The sequence below is a fragment of the Chiroxiphia lanceolata genome, chromosome 1 (assembly GCF_009829145.1).
Source record: "Chiroxiphia lanceolata isolate bChiLan1 chromosome 1, bChiLan1.pri, whole genome shotgun sequence".
Taxonomy (NCBI): Eukaryota; Metazoa; Chordata; class Aves; order Passeriformes; family Pipridae; genus Chiroxiphia; species Chiroxiphia lanceolata.
Genome location: NC_045637.1, coordinates 96,809,320 through 96,823,682, shown reverse-complemented (window position 1 = coordinate 96,823,682; position 14,363 = coordinate 96,809,320). Strand labels below are relative to the sequence as shown.

The 14,363-nt window shown below is 36.6% G+C and overlaps 1 protein-coding gene across 1 annotated transcript in view; it reads right to left on the bottom strand.

The window, feature by feature from the left end:
• Positions 1-14,363, bottom strand: part of CTDP1 (CTD phosphatase subunit 1) — a 100,426-nt gene that overhangs the window by 15,479 nt on the left and 70,584 nt on the right. The gene's annotated exons all lie outside the window — the stretch shown is intronic.

Genomic DNA, 14,363 nt, shown 5'->3' with positions numbered 1-14,363 from the left:
GATGTCCTTCTGTAATTTCTCCTGAAGCAGACTTTGCATCTATCACTTGTTCTACATGTACCAATGACATACATATGCCAGGAGTCTTAGAACAAGGACCTTCCTCTTCAACAGTTGAATCGGCAAACCTTTTTTTCCCTATGGATTTATGTATTTCTGAATATAAAGCAGATGTAGTTAGACCTGTATTTTCTCAGCAACCTTTCAGTAATTTTCTGATTTTGCAGTAAATGGAGATGAAACCAATCAGGTATCTCAACATCTCCTTGCACAGTAAAATCCCATTCTTCCTTTTTCACACATTAGTAATTTCAACACAGAAAGACTATTTTATCACGGAGAAAGAAAAAATTCAGGATACATCTCTGACAAACAGAAAGAAGGAGAGCTCTGTAGCATTTCATGCAAGAATACAGCAAAATGAGACATAAATATAAATATATAAAAGAATTAAAATTGTTTCTCTATTTTGACATGAATTGTAAGCCTAGCTCAGTGACTGGTAAACTAGACTTTCAGGTAATTATATCTCAAAAGCTTTATTGAAGAACTCCCATTCAAACACATCTTTGCTGAAGTTTCAAAATCAAAAGTTTGAGTGTCAGGTGTCAAAGATCAGCTCTGAGTAACTTGTGTTTCATGCAACCCCTTTCATTATGGAACAGTAACTTAGAAGAACAGGATGAAGATGTTGCTTCCACTGAAGTTCTAACTATAAAACCCCATTCGTTAGAATCCTTAGTCTCCTGCAAAACTCAGTTTGTTACTGCAAACTCTGGATACGAGGAGCAGCTCCTTTTCATCTGTTCATCATACTAAAGTACTTTCAAAGCTAGGCTAGTACTTTAAACACTGTACTTTTTCCAGTACTCTGGAATTACTATTACCCACACTATATAACAGCATTTTTTTTTTAAACAAAAGGGGACTTGAGAAAAAATTACTATGCAATTCTAAGATTTGTATCATTCTCTGAAAACTAGTTTACCCTGTGCTTATCCTCCCCGTCGCAGCGTAGACAGTGACATGTTAAAGGCCTAGTCATGCATACACATCACTTCCATGACTCTACTGAACTGTACCTTCTGGATAATAAAAAATCTGCACTTAAAAAAGCTTCCTGCTTTCCACAGGATTACGAGCATGCTTATGTGAAGAAGAAAAGCGTACAAATGTGAGCAGTAGCTAGCTCTGTGTGTGTTGTAGCTTTGCATCTGCAACATTACCTTTCTATTTTAATTTAAAAACATATTTCTTCCTTGAAAACTGTTTGGAAAAACCTGAGATACCTTAAGGGGAAAAAAAATAAAGTATATTTTGAATTGATGTGTGCTTCTTCATACTGGACCTCTCTAGTGACCAATAATTCTTTTTGCTACTTTGTTTTTGAAGATTAGTGAAATCTACACATTTCTCCCATTTGTCAAATAAATCCTAAGTAAATTCATCTGAAACGTGATATAACACTTCAGTAGGCACAAATGTGCATCAGGGAAAGGTAATCTCCCTTAAGTATTCCATAAGGCATCCATGAAGAATTTCTAATAGCTTTAGCTTCCCTCACAGAATCTTAGCATAAATTTATAATAGAAGTGCTAAAGAAACCTAAGGCTAAAGGCTGTCAACATTGTTGTTTAATCTCTTAAATGTCACAATCAAGAATCCCAGTAAAGGAAACTAAAGCAATGCATGCTTCCCAAATGAAGGTGCAAGCACAAAGCTTGCTTAATCACCCCACATACCTTTCCTAAATCCCCAGATTTTAACAGTATTCAAAATTTTCTTTTTAAGTATTAGATACACACAAAGAATATACAAGATTACATCCCAGACAAACAAGTGAAATATATTTTAACAAGAACACACAATTTCCTACAAGATTCACTTATGAGTCCTCAGGGCAAAACTGCTAAGGATGAGCAGCACACATCTTTCCGTCAGACACACGTTTATCCCTCAGAACTGATGCCTGAGTTTTGGGGAGAGTTGCCCAGTTCCTTCCCCTTTTTATTTTTTTAAATAATTGGCTAAGATATACTATAACTAAATATATACATATATTAAAAGCTAATCCTTTATATCAATACGTGGCAGTTTTAGTATAAAACCTATTGCTTTTAAAATGCTTTATCTTCGCCACATACATAAGACATAAATCACTTAAAATTTCATATAGAGATTGTAATTTGAATTTTTTTTGTTAGTGGAACATAGCTTTATGTCCGTGCTGCCCAAGAAGTCATGAGTTTCAGTCTCCCTCTTACCATATTTTATAATGCCCAGATAGGGAGGACAATCAAGACATACATAAACATACATTATACAGTAAGGACTGTGATTTCTAAAAGGAAGCCATTTGGAGGGCATAATAGAGTTGAAAATCTCCTTTCAAAAAATGAAACTACGATTTTATCAATTGTCCTTTCAAAAATCTTAAAATTACTTCAAATTTCTTATGTAATGGAAACAGATGACAATTTTCTGAAGCCTAAGGAAAAAAAGAAGACAGATGATACTGAAGGGAGAAAATAAGTGATCAGGAATTCAGAGAGTATAAAAGTCTAAGCCGGCCAATGGGAATTATTAATTAATGTTTTTATTTATAGAAAGATGTTATGGCATATTCATTTAGAAGAGTGGCCTCAGAAAACGGGAAGTCTAACCAATTACAGAGCTGTAAAACACTACCAGCAAGACTAACTGACAAAATATCTAAGACAGGCACTTCTGTACTTAAACTCTTAAGACATTTAAAGAGTACAACTCAAAACTTCTCTTCCTCCAACTTGGGAGTCACTGAAAGACATACCTAAAAGAAAATGCTATCATCCCATTATCCCTGAAAGGGATAGAAAGGGTGCACCACAGCAGGAACAAAGTCCAGTCATGACTCTGCCACACCAAAGGTATGTGGTGCTTTACACCCAAAGTACATAATTTTGATTTACAAGAGTCTATTTTCCTCTCAAATGTCTTCAGGATTTGATTCTGCTGGGTTTTCTTCCCTCTGATCCCTCCAGAACTACCTGGTTCCTTACATCAAGCTACCATCCCTGGCACTTCACATATTTTCTATTAGTTTCCCTAAAATTTTTATCTTCCTTTCTTCTTCTTGTGCCTTCTTTTCTAATTTAAACTCTCCCTCATCATCACAAGAGAAACCTGCCTTTTTGTCAAGATATCCACCCATGTAAAAATTGGAAAGTGATGAAATGGAAGGGATCCCCAGCTCAAAACAACATTGCAAAGTGTTTTGCCGGAAAGAAAAATATATTCCTTGATAAGCAATATGGATGTCAAAGGCATTACACTTTAATACTCATCTCTTATAAATTATACTTGTGTCCACAGCTTCTGCAAATAAAGCATCACATTAAAGTTCATATCTTCCTTTATGAACTGTGAAGGAGATTAAATCCACAAGGAGTTGGAAGGAGAACTTCACAAAAATAGGCAATGGTAATAGTTCAAGGGGTTGTTTTTAATGTAAAAAAAATTAAGAAATGCTAAAACTCTGCAAGAGGTGATAGAAAATATCAAAGACATTTTAATTGGTAGACCGAAGGAAAACTATCTAGGCTTGAGAAAGTTTGTGTCACTGTTGTCGACCTCTTTCAGAAGATGAGCCTTTCTATTGAAAACATGACATTCTTCCCTCTTCTTTCTTCCACACTTTAATGCAATACGTCAATAGCATCTAGTGAAAGTTATTTTTATTGGGAACAGCTTTTAATAACTGGCTGCTATTGATCAAATATTTTTACCAGAAAACTATTCTTACAAAGAAATGCTCCTTAGTTTTGCAGCTGTACAAAACAGGGGCAGTCAGACTCTGTGGGGAGAGTCACTTCCTCCTCCTTCTTTCCAGCAAGATATACAAAGATCAGATCAACATCACAGGATAAGCTGGGTTATCCTTGACAATAGAGAACTCAGGTAAATCAAGTATTATCAGGTCCAGCAGGAGCACAGTCTAAGAGACATCAAGCAAAATTTAGATCCATTGATAGAAGCTAGGGCACTGCAAGACCCAGATTTATGTTACTGCAGCTCCAGAGAATGTTCTCAGATGGGTGCAAAAGCAGTGGAATAAAGGAAAACACATCTCAAAATAAGCCCTTCAGAGATAGCACACTGGAAACATCCTATTTGTATTGCATGGACCTACCTCAGTTCTGGGGGCTTTATAAGCTACCCAAAAGAGACTACCAGCTGGCAATTGTGCAGCTTGGAGGTGTCAGACCTGAATTTGTACTATACTCGCTCAACTTCAGCATTTCAGTGTCCATAAGTATGCATCTAGCTCTCAGCTACCTTGGTCAAATATTTATCCCATGTTCCCTACTCCTTCACTGCACAGCATGGCCTCAGCCTTCCTCCTACACCACTGAGCTCAACCAACACAGAAGCCAGTGAGGAAAGGTGTTTTGCTGGATCTCATTCATAAATGAATAAGTGAGTGCTGAGGGAAGTGGGTGATGTCATTGTGAGACCACTTTCAGTCTTTAAGTGATTACGGTGATTGAGAGGTGTCTGATGACCAGAGGAATGCAAATGTCACTCCTATCTTTAAAAACAGCAGGATCAAGGGAACCACAAGGCAGGTCAGTCTCACCTCAGGCCCAGAGAAGGTGAAGGAGTAGCTGATCTGGGAAACTATTTCCAGCCACATGAAGGACAAGGCGATCAGGAGTGGTGAGCACAGCTTCACCAACAGGAAAATGCTTGGTCAAACTCATAAACTTCTACGATGAAATGACTGGCTTTGTAAATGAGGGGAAAGTAGAGAATACTAAGGCCTTTGACACCATCTCTCACAAGATCCTCATAGACACTGTTGATGTAGGGGTAGGGTGTGGATCTAATCAACATGTACAAAATCCTGAAGGGATAGTGTAAAGAAAATAGAGCTAGGCTCTTCTCAGTGGTGCCCAGTGACAGGACAAGAGGCAACAGGCACAAACTAAAATATAGGAGGTCCCCTCTGGACATCAGGAAACAGTTGCTCACTGTGATGGTGATTAAGCACTGGCTCAGAGAGCTTACTGAGGCTTCATCCTTGGAGATACTAAAACCCTGCCTCTCTAGCTCTTTTGAGAAATCCTGTCTTACACAGGATTGTCATTAAACACTAGAAATTTTATGATTGCACAAAGAGCGTGATGCAGAACAAATGCTAGAACAGACTCGCAGAGACATGAAATCATTCATCTTACCTGCTATGGGAGCTACTCCCAGTGCTGAGCAACTGGGCACCCATGTGAGGGTCAGAACTTGAGGAGACAGTACTCACCTCTGGTGCTCTCCCTCCCTTGCTTGTTCTCCCCATCTTTCACCCAAATATATTCCAAAACTTTTGGAAAAAACAGTGCCATGCTGGTTCTGCCTCCACCACCACAACACTAGAGCACAGAGATGGGCAGACAGCTAGATGACTTGCTATAATGAGATCTACTTTTCCCATAATTTTCATCCTCCATTGCCTCAAATACAACTCAAACCCATCCATTACATTCTTCCCAGGTCTGGCTATGCCAGTCATAATCAATCACTGCATAGTCTCTAGTGCTTTACAGACTGATGCATCAGCTCTCACAGAGAAAAAAGGACCATAGCTGAACAAATCTGGGCTATACATTACAAAGACAAGATATTAAGAGATCTATCTTTGCAAACCTGCTGAAAATTTGAATCTCTTCCTCCCTGACAACTCATGATACCAGAAGACAACAGAAAAATCAGAACAGCTTCCTGTGGCTGGAAGGGTTTCCAGAGTCTCATCTGTCTCATTCTGAATTTGGGATGGGGGTTCCTTATAAATTCTGTAAAGGAAAAACTTCTCAAGGGCTACTTGAGGTTTCTGGACAAAATCTACAGAATCCAAGAGACTTGCTTTCTAACTGAAGCGTTTCTTCTGTTCACCTGGATATATCTATATTTGTGCCTACATTTTTGTACGTGGACAAAACACTATTTCAAGCAAGAACACACAACACTATACCATTGAAAACACTGGCAACTCATGACTAAGGCTCTACAGAGAACAGAGTGAATAAGTGCATCATACATTCCATTTTCTGATTTTCTCGATGCAGCAGCAGCTCACGTATCTAAAACTGAAGATGGTACAAACTGCCCGTTAGGTTCTCCCTGAGTGTGTAAGAAAATGCGTTTGTACACACTAGAGATAATTAAGCTGTTGGGCTGCTTGCTTTCCAAAGTAAGCATCCTGAACAGGAGAAAAATTTTAGTTATTGCAGTTTTTCACCTTTAAGTCTTCCTGCAGGTTGTAAATACAATTCGTACACACAGTCAAGAGAAGATTTTCTAATATAAATCATAATTTTTCAGTGTAATTGGATGACACTAGAGTCTTACAGACAACATTATAGGAGTAAAGCCAACTATAAAATTGCAGAGAAGACTTCTCTGAAAAAAAAAAACTAGGCAAACTGCAATAACTTTTTTCTCTAACACACTGAATATTCAAATTCATTTTCTCAAGTATTTTTCTTAGTTTTCTTGAAAACCACAGGCGCACTGTTTACCAACAAGACTAATTAGCAGCTGGAAACACAACTCTAATTTAGTCTGCAACTTAACTGAAGTTATAGTAGGTATATTTTTAGTAACAGCTTGAAAATTTAGGCCATTAAATTCATTAACAAGCTTGAAGATATGAATGACTCATCTACTCAAGTGCTTTTATAAAAAACCTAAGCCATGCATTCATTTGCTTATATAGCTGATTTTGCCATTCATCAATGTCACGCTTATAATTTAAGTAATTTACTACTTGAAATTTTAAAATAAAGCAATGTACTGCAATGTCCCAACACTTAAGGGATCAAGAAATAACTACAAAATTGTGTTTGCTGTCTAGATATGAGACTATCAAAAGTGATAAAAAAAGGAATTGAACCCTGTAAGTGTATAGAAGTTTAAACCGAAGAATTCCAGTGACTTTTCTACTATTGCCCTGTTGACACTGTATGCACTGAGAAAATACATCTGGCATTTATGCATGTGGCCATACAGCTGATTAAACTCAGAAAGAGGGTTTTACTCCGGACAAGCCCTCAGCTCATTTTGCAGATTGAAGATGCATTAGGGGCTGGTGCACGGAGTTAAACGCCAGCTTATAATGATCTAAAGGAAATTATGAACTCCAAGACCCCTCAGGGAGGCACACCAAAGTTTTGCTTCAAAGGTGCACTCCATATCTGGACTAAAACATGCACACTCACCATCACCATTTGCTTCTCTGCTGAGGGCTGAGTACCTCTAATATATACACAGGAACTTCATTTCCCATAACTGCTTTCAAACATTTACCATCACATGTACTATAGTTTCCTCTCTGATTTATCTCTGAAGAAATCTGAAATAAATATCCATTTATTTTATGCTTTTGCTAATTTTGTTTTCTAAATAGCCACAGTAGTTCAAACTATACTTGATGATTCACGAGCTTTTAGATTTTTCCACATAAACTTTTCTATATGAGATCATAAAGTTTAATTCCTTTAAATTAGGAAAAAACCAAAAAGCTTCTTTACCACAGCAGCATCAGAAAACTAAACATAAAAGCTAAAAGTGAAGGATACACAGGCCAGGTCAGGAGGTTTAAGACAGTAATGTAAAGATCACTTCTCTTTAAAAACTTAACAAATTGGTACAGATTTTATCTTAAAAATCCCCCTGGGGAAAAGTCCTCTCAATCAGAGAGCATATAACAAATGAAGAAGAAAATTATTTTTCACCGAGTTGGTAATTTTGAGGTTATTTACTCGTATTAGAGAACTCCAATCAGTTTTTCTAAAAGGTAATGTCAACCTCCCTTTCTAACAGCATTATCCTCTTCTGTGTCAGATCTCCTAGATACCCTTCCATTTGTAGAAATCATTTTTTTCTTTTCCTTTCTTTTTTAAATAGAAATGCAACATTCAACACAACAAACAATTCAGTCAGGCATGTCTGACTTTTTTCCCTCTACTATCAAATAAAATACCATATTGAAAATTGCACCACATATTCCTTAGACCACACCTACCTACCAGTGACTTTCAAGTGACTTTCAACATCTTTCAACCCCTCTGTGGGTTTACAAGTGTCTGCATTTTCACCTTCTACTGACACCCCAATGCTGCAAAACCCTGATATAACTCTCATACACACATTTTTCAATCCAACATTTCCATATGGTTTAAAGTTATATGATATAACATGCCACAGATACACCTCACAGCTTTGGAGAAGGAGAAAAAAAAAAATTCAATCTCTAGTTTCAAAGGGCATTCTTTATAGCAGAATGGAGACTTAACTAAATTTAATATTGAGAAAAAACTTGAAAATCACATTTTTGGCACACAAAAATCTACAGAGACCTTTCTATTAGTAAAAACTTCCTAGGAAGACTATATGGAACAAAGTAGAGCAAATTAGGTCTAATCCTTCCACAGCAATGGAATTTTGAATCTTTTGTGAAAAGTAATCTATGAAGCATTAGAACTCCTCCAATGCATCCAACAAAGTGAACACGTTAGTCAATTAAGACACGGCAAATGAGTAAAATATTTGTTTTGCAAATATAATTTCAAATGTTTTGTATAAAAGAGCTGGACGATTCAATCTTAAAGTCGAAAAGATTTCTTGAATGTTAAGAAAAGACAACTCAATCAGTAAAGTAGCTTTGAAATAGCATGTAGCATTAACACCTTAAACCTTTTACAAAAAGACTATTTTCAAAGGAATTTCTCTATTTGTCTATTTTGTTCAAATTCAGAAAACTTCTGAATTTCTCAGCGTATACAGTTTTCAAAATATAATGTGAATGTAAAGCTGTAAGATCCTTCAATATTTTCCTTCAACATTGAGGGGGCTGTGTCTATAAACCAGGTACAGAAATACATATTTAACCCCTTAAGTCACCTGAAATGTAGACCTAAAGAGAGAATCTCTTGTGACTTTGACCAAGTCTGTGTGTTCCTTGTACTCCTTTCAGCTCACATAAGAAAAAATCTTCAGAACAAAAGCAGACTTTAAACAGAAGTGAACAATACTCTATAAATAGCCAAAGGCTGAATACTGTCTGACCTAGCTAGAAGGGACAGCACAGCGACCTCAGGAGTTAGTGGCATCCTTCATACTCTTAACCCTGTTCTGTGAGCCTGGCAAACTTTGCTGGAGAGAAAATGTTAAGCTCCAGATAAACTCTGTTCGGTAGCTTTCTTACAAAGTAGGTGTCTCCCTAGCGGAAAAACATGGGAATATTAAGCTGAAAAAGAAAACAGAACTGTGTAGTCCCTCCCCAGAGGAAGCACTCCTTTTCCCTTGCTTGACTAAATGACTTGCCTGCAACAATACTGCTCTTGAACACAAGGTAACTATAACTTTCTGATATGAGGAGACACTGAAGAACAGCGAGTGGTCAGCATAGTAACTTATTTTCTGGGCCATGAGTAACAAACAGGCCTCACAGTTCTTTTGGTTGCTGCAGACATAAAAAGTAATTTTACTCTAACAAGATGATCTTAACATGGTGGAGGCAAAAAACCAACCCTCTGCCTTGCCCTTTCCCCTCTGACAAAAAACACAGATAAGCACTGCCTGCAGCTAACAGCTTGCTCAGGGCAGAAGTCATGCCTGATCTCCCATTTTGCTCTAATAACCAGAAGGGAAAAAGCAAGTAGTTTCTCTTATCAGTGAGCTTAAACCTATATTCTGTAATACTTTTAAATTAATTACAGAATAACTCAGCATTTTACAAGAATGATGCTTAATCTCATTAATGATGAGACAAAGCTTCCCATCTTCTAGTCACACTGTTACAGGACTTACATAACAATTCTAATGGTTATTTTCTATATTGTAAAAGTCTTCAAATAGTCCTTCAAAAGAAAGACTGGCTTAACAAACTGCCATGTTACTCTCACTTGCAAATGAAGCACAACCCATTACATATAGATATTATTTGTGAGGCCACAGCATAAGAATGCTATGATTTGCATCTTTAAGAAAAAAGAAATCTAGTCTAAAGATAATAAGTGGGGTGATAAACAGAAAGATGCTGGCAAGTAGATGCAGTTTTAATAGTAATATTTCCAGCTCCTGATTCCTCCTACTGCATTTTTTAATTCTCCACTGATAGTTATAAAATGCATCCAGTATGATGTCGGAACAGTTGAGTTTGTCAATGACTTCTCTTGACACCTGCAATTACATTCTGAGACTGTTGAACTTTTCTGATTCAAAACCACTTAATTTTCAGGTTTCAGTTAAAGCTCCACAGATCAATGAGTAAAGACACACGCAGAATAACTCCCAAGTACTTAGTGAAACTTTATGGTAAAGATTGCTATAGGGAAGGAATCACTTAAGAGCTTGGACAGTTATTTCACTTCAATCAAATCTACTTTTCATGGAAACAGCTACTCAAATGAAACTGTGGTCTGTAACTACACTTTTCAAGTATAAATATCCTTTGCACAGCTTGCTCTTAAAAATAATCTTTTCTACTTTATAACAAAGACAAGGACCAAAGGGTGGGATTTATCTTAGCAGATGTAGACATTCAAAGTCATCGAAACAAAGCATCTCCCCAAACTACTTTTTCCTCTGAGGAGAGATGGGGATAGAATGCCTGGTTCAGAAATACATGTATTTGGAGTGCGACCATTTTACCAGCAATTTGAGAGACAAACAAAGACAAATCTGAGAATCAACCTAAGCAGTGTGTCTGAAACAAAAGTACCAACTGTCAACAGAAATAGTGTTCTAACAACTTAAAGAATGCAGTTAAGTGTGGATGGGATGCACCTCAGTTAACTAAAGCAACCCTAGTGAGCCTTTGAAGGTGGTCACTAGTCAGATCCTGACCATATCAAAGACTGCAGCTAAAGGACGCCTGCTTTGCAGGACATCTCTTTACCTTTAGAATCCTAAACATTCTGGATTACAGAACTTTTATAGTTTCCCTAGCAGGAAATATTTGTTATTACTTTACTAATCTCATAAAACGGAGATGGGCTAAAATGTGCTGAACAAACAGTTGGGAGAAACACAATACCTGGAACTTCACCACATTTGGACAATTTCCAAGAAGGCCTAAAAAGGTACAACCTTCATACATAAAGAATCTATCAACTGAGATACAACACTCCAAAAATCAAGAGTTACCAAGCCATGCACATCTTATTTTTTTTTCAGTACAGCAAAGCTAGTATGTTTTTTTTTCTTCTCCTTTCATATTAAACTTTGTGTCTCCCCCAGCTTAAATGGCTGAATCTTTTTTACTCAATTCTTCAAAAGCAATGAAGTGTAAAGCACAGAGCAAGCTCTGAAAGTATTTTAGCTCTAACAGTTTGTCTGGCAAACTTAGATGCCAGTAAAATGGAGTTATGCAAGAAGGCAGTGTCAGGCAACTTAATGCTACTGATCTCACCTATTAAATTGTTTACCAAAAGACCATTTCTGCAAAGACAAATGCCTTCCACCACAACAGCTTACCACTTGCCAAACCCTTCATTCTGCCTGGTTTGCTTTTTAGCCCTTTTAATCTAAGTAAGCCCAAAAGGACCTCAAATTTAACAGGCTCGTAGGTGCTACAGCAGTGTGATTTCTACTTGGTACAACAGCAAAAAGGTTGGTTTGGATAAGTATTTTAAGTATTTACCCCATATGAAAAGAGAACCCCATAAAACCTTTACCAGGCTGCAGTTTAATAATTATGCAGTTGCTCTTTGCTACCTCCTCACACCACTACAATACATTTTTACAAGACAACTGCATGCACATCAGCAGTTACATTTTATAACCATAAGCATTTCATGACAAGCCTAAATAATTAGGAATATTCTGAGAATATAAGATGATCCTAACATACTAGCAAAACAGTGTGAATAAGTGGGGTGAAAAAGGGGAGAGATACAGTATAAATACTTCAACATCAAATTTTCTTTATGAGAAAATGTATATACATAAACTCAAAAATATTTCTGTGTTAAGAAAAAAAGCAAAGTATCAAATACAAACACTCATTTCCTGTGTGTTTTTGATTTTATGGCTTAATAATAAGGATCTAACAATACCTTCTGAATTTTTTTTTGTTTATTTCCCTTTATTCAATCCTCTAGAAGCTGGATCTACACTTTTCTAGCTGACAAACAGTGAAAAGAACTTGTTCATTCAACATAGCACAGAGGGGAGAATACCTGGGACTAGACACACTTAAAAGAACCCCCAAAAACCCCAAAAAAACACTTTTAGAGGAAAAAACATTAATTAAAATCACTTAAAAAAGCTTTTATTATCCCAGTATTGATTTTCTCATGTGGAAATTTTGGGTAACACAACAGCTTTCAAGTAAAACCATTCCTAAATGAAAACTTACATTTAACGTTTACAGTAGACTCTAATTCAATAATGATATTTAAGTACAGAAGCAAATTATGCTTTGCATGCCCAGAGTTCTCTTCCATTTTAGAGTCTTCATCAAAATCACTTCCAAACAGAAATGACATTAAAATTTTGCAGAACAGCCGGCTCATGTGAAAACAGCAAGATGTGCTGCCAACAGGAGTGCTTGTCTTTAGAAGCTGATCATGGACTTCAGTCTGGAGAGTTTCACAATTGCTTCCGGGAAAAAACCTCACTGAAACTGCAGTAATTTTTTAATTGCTTATGTGCACTACATCAAGGAGTCCATTTACTTCCAAACTGTCAGAAATGTAAAGAAATTCAGTGATTTAAACATACTCCTAACTTGCTCCAGCTATGAAAACAGTTGTTGTAACAAGAAAAATTCGTGCCATGAGGAAAGAACAAAAATTTCCACTCTGGAAGTTGAATGCAATCAATAGTTTTGAGAAAAATGAAGTTGGTGGGAGTTTCAGTTCTTAATGCCTCAAAATACCCCTTTGAATACCCTTTTAAACTCTTCACAAGAGTACTGTACAGACTCAAAATACACGGACCAGTCCAGGTGTTTTACTCCCTATATAAGTTTTAAACCCAAGAAAAAAGTAATTGTGGTAACCTTGCAAAAAAATCCAGTCAGAATTTTGTTCCGTTATGTAAAAAAATATTAACCACATTGCATTATTACCTGGAGCATGTTTTCTTCTCACAGATGTTTAATTTGGAATGTTGAATTAGACTGAACTTACAGGAACTAGATGAATCATGAGAGACAAATTTGGGCTGCTCTCTGTGAAATAGACTTGAATCTTCATAAGTGTAATAATTTATAAAATTGGAGATATCACATCATCTATATTGAGCTTCCTTTACTTGTTCCACCTTAAGAAAAGCAATTTCCAGGGAAGCACCTTCAAGCTGACAAATATCACTTATCACTGCAAATTCTTAGGGCAAACCAGCCTTTCCCACAACTGGGAGAGGGGATGGTTTTTTAGAGTTTAGGTCTGTTTTTTTCCCTACTCAATAATTATACATTCTCTTCAAAGGCTGAGTGGGTTTCCTCCTTTGTTAAGGAGACATACTGGATCTCACTAAAATGGAGGAAGATGCTCATTAAAATGCAATATTTGAGTAGGAAAACTACATTTATTTACCAAATTACATTAAGGAACAACAATGAGCTGCTGCTCCTATCAAACATACTTTGATTGATTTGGGATTCATGATATCATTGCCAAAATCAATAAATGGGCTGTATTTGCTTCCTGTAGTTTTCCAGCAATCTTAACTCTATGCAGAGATCTTAAACTCCTTAACCAAGGCTGCAAGATTCAACCTAATTCACCAACACTTAATGCTGCCTTTGCAACACAAAGATAGATGCAATAAGCTGGGAACTGGAATAAAGTTACAGTGACAGTGAATGTACTGGTTCAAATAGGATGAAAGATGTCATCCACAAAACTTTGCACAGGAGTTTGCAGCAGCCTTTTCTGTCACTAAGAAGAAAGGAAAACTATAATTTCTGTCTTCTAGAAGAGTGACTTATAAGGAAGACACTCCTTACATGTTGTATTATATTTGAAAGAAAACACTTGGGAATTAAAATATCACCCTTGTTTTTAAAAGTCTAGTAAATGGGCACAGAAAAGACAGTTGAGGGACTTCTGAGGCTCTGAGTTCAATTTTCCTTGATTATCAACTAGCAAAGGATGTAGGAAAATGATATGGTTTGAAGCTGGCTCCCTGCCAAGTCTCCAAACCTCACCACAAAAACTCCCCCCGCCTCCTGAACCAAGGGAAAAGAAAAAAAACAAAAACAAGAGAACTGAAACGAGAGAGACAGCTAAAGCAATATATATAAATATATTTACACTTATATTACAGTTATATACAATTAAAATATATATATACAATTTCAGAAGGAAAAGGGAAAGGGGAGG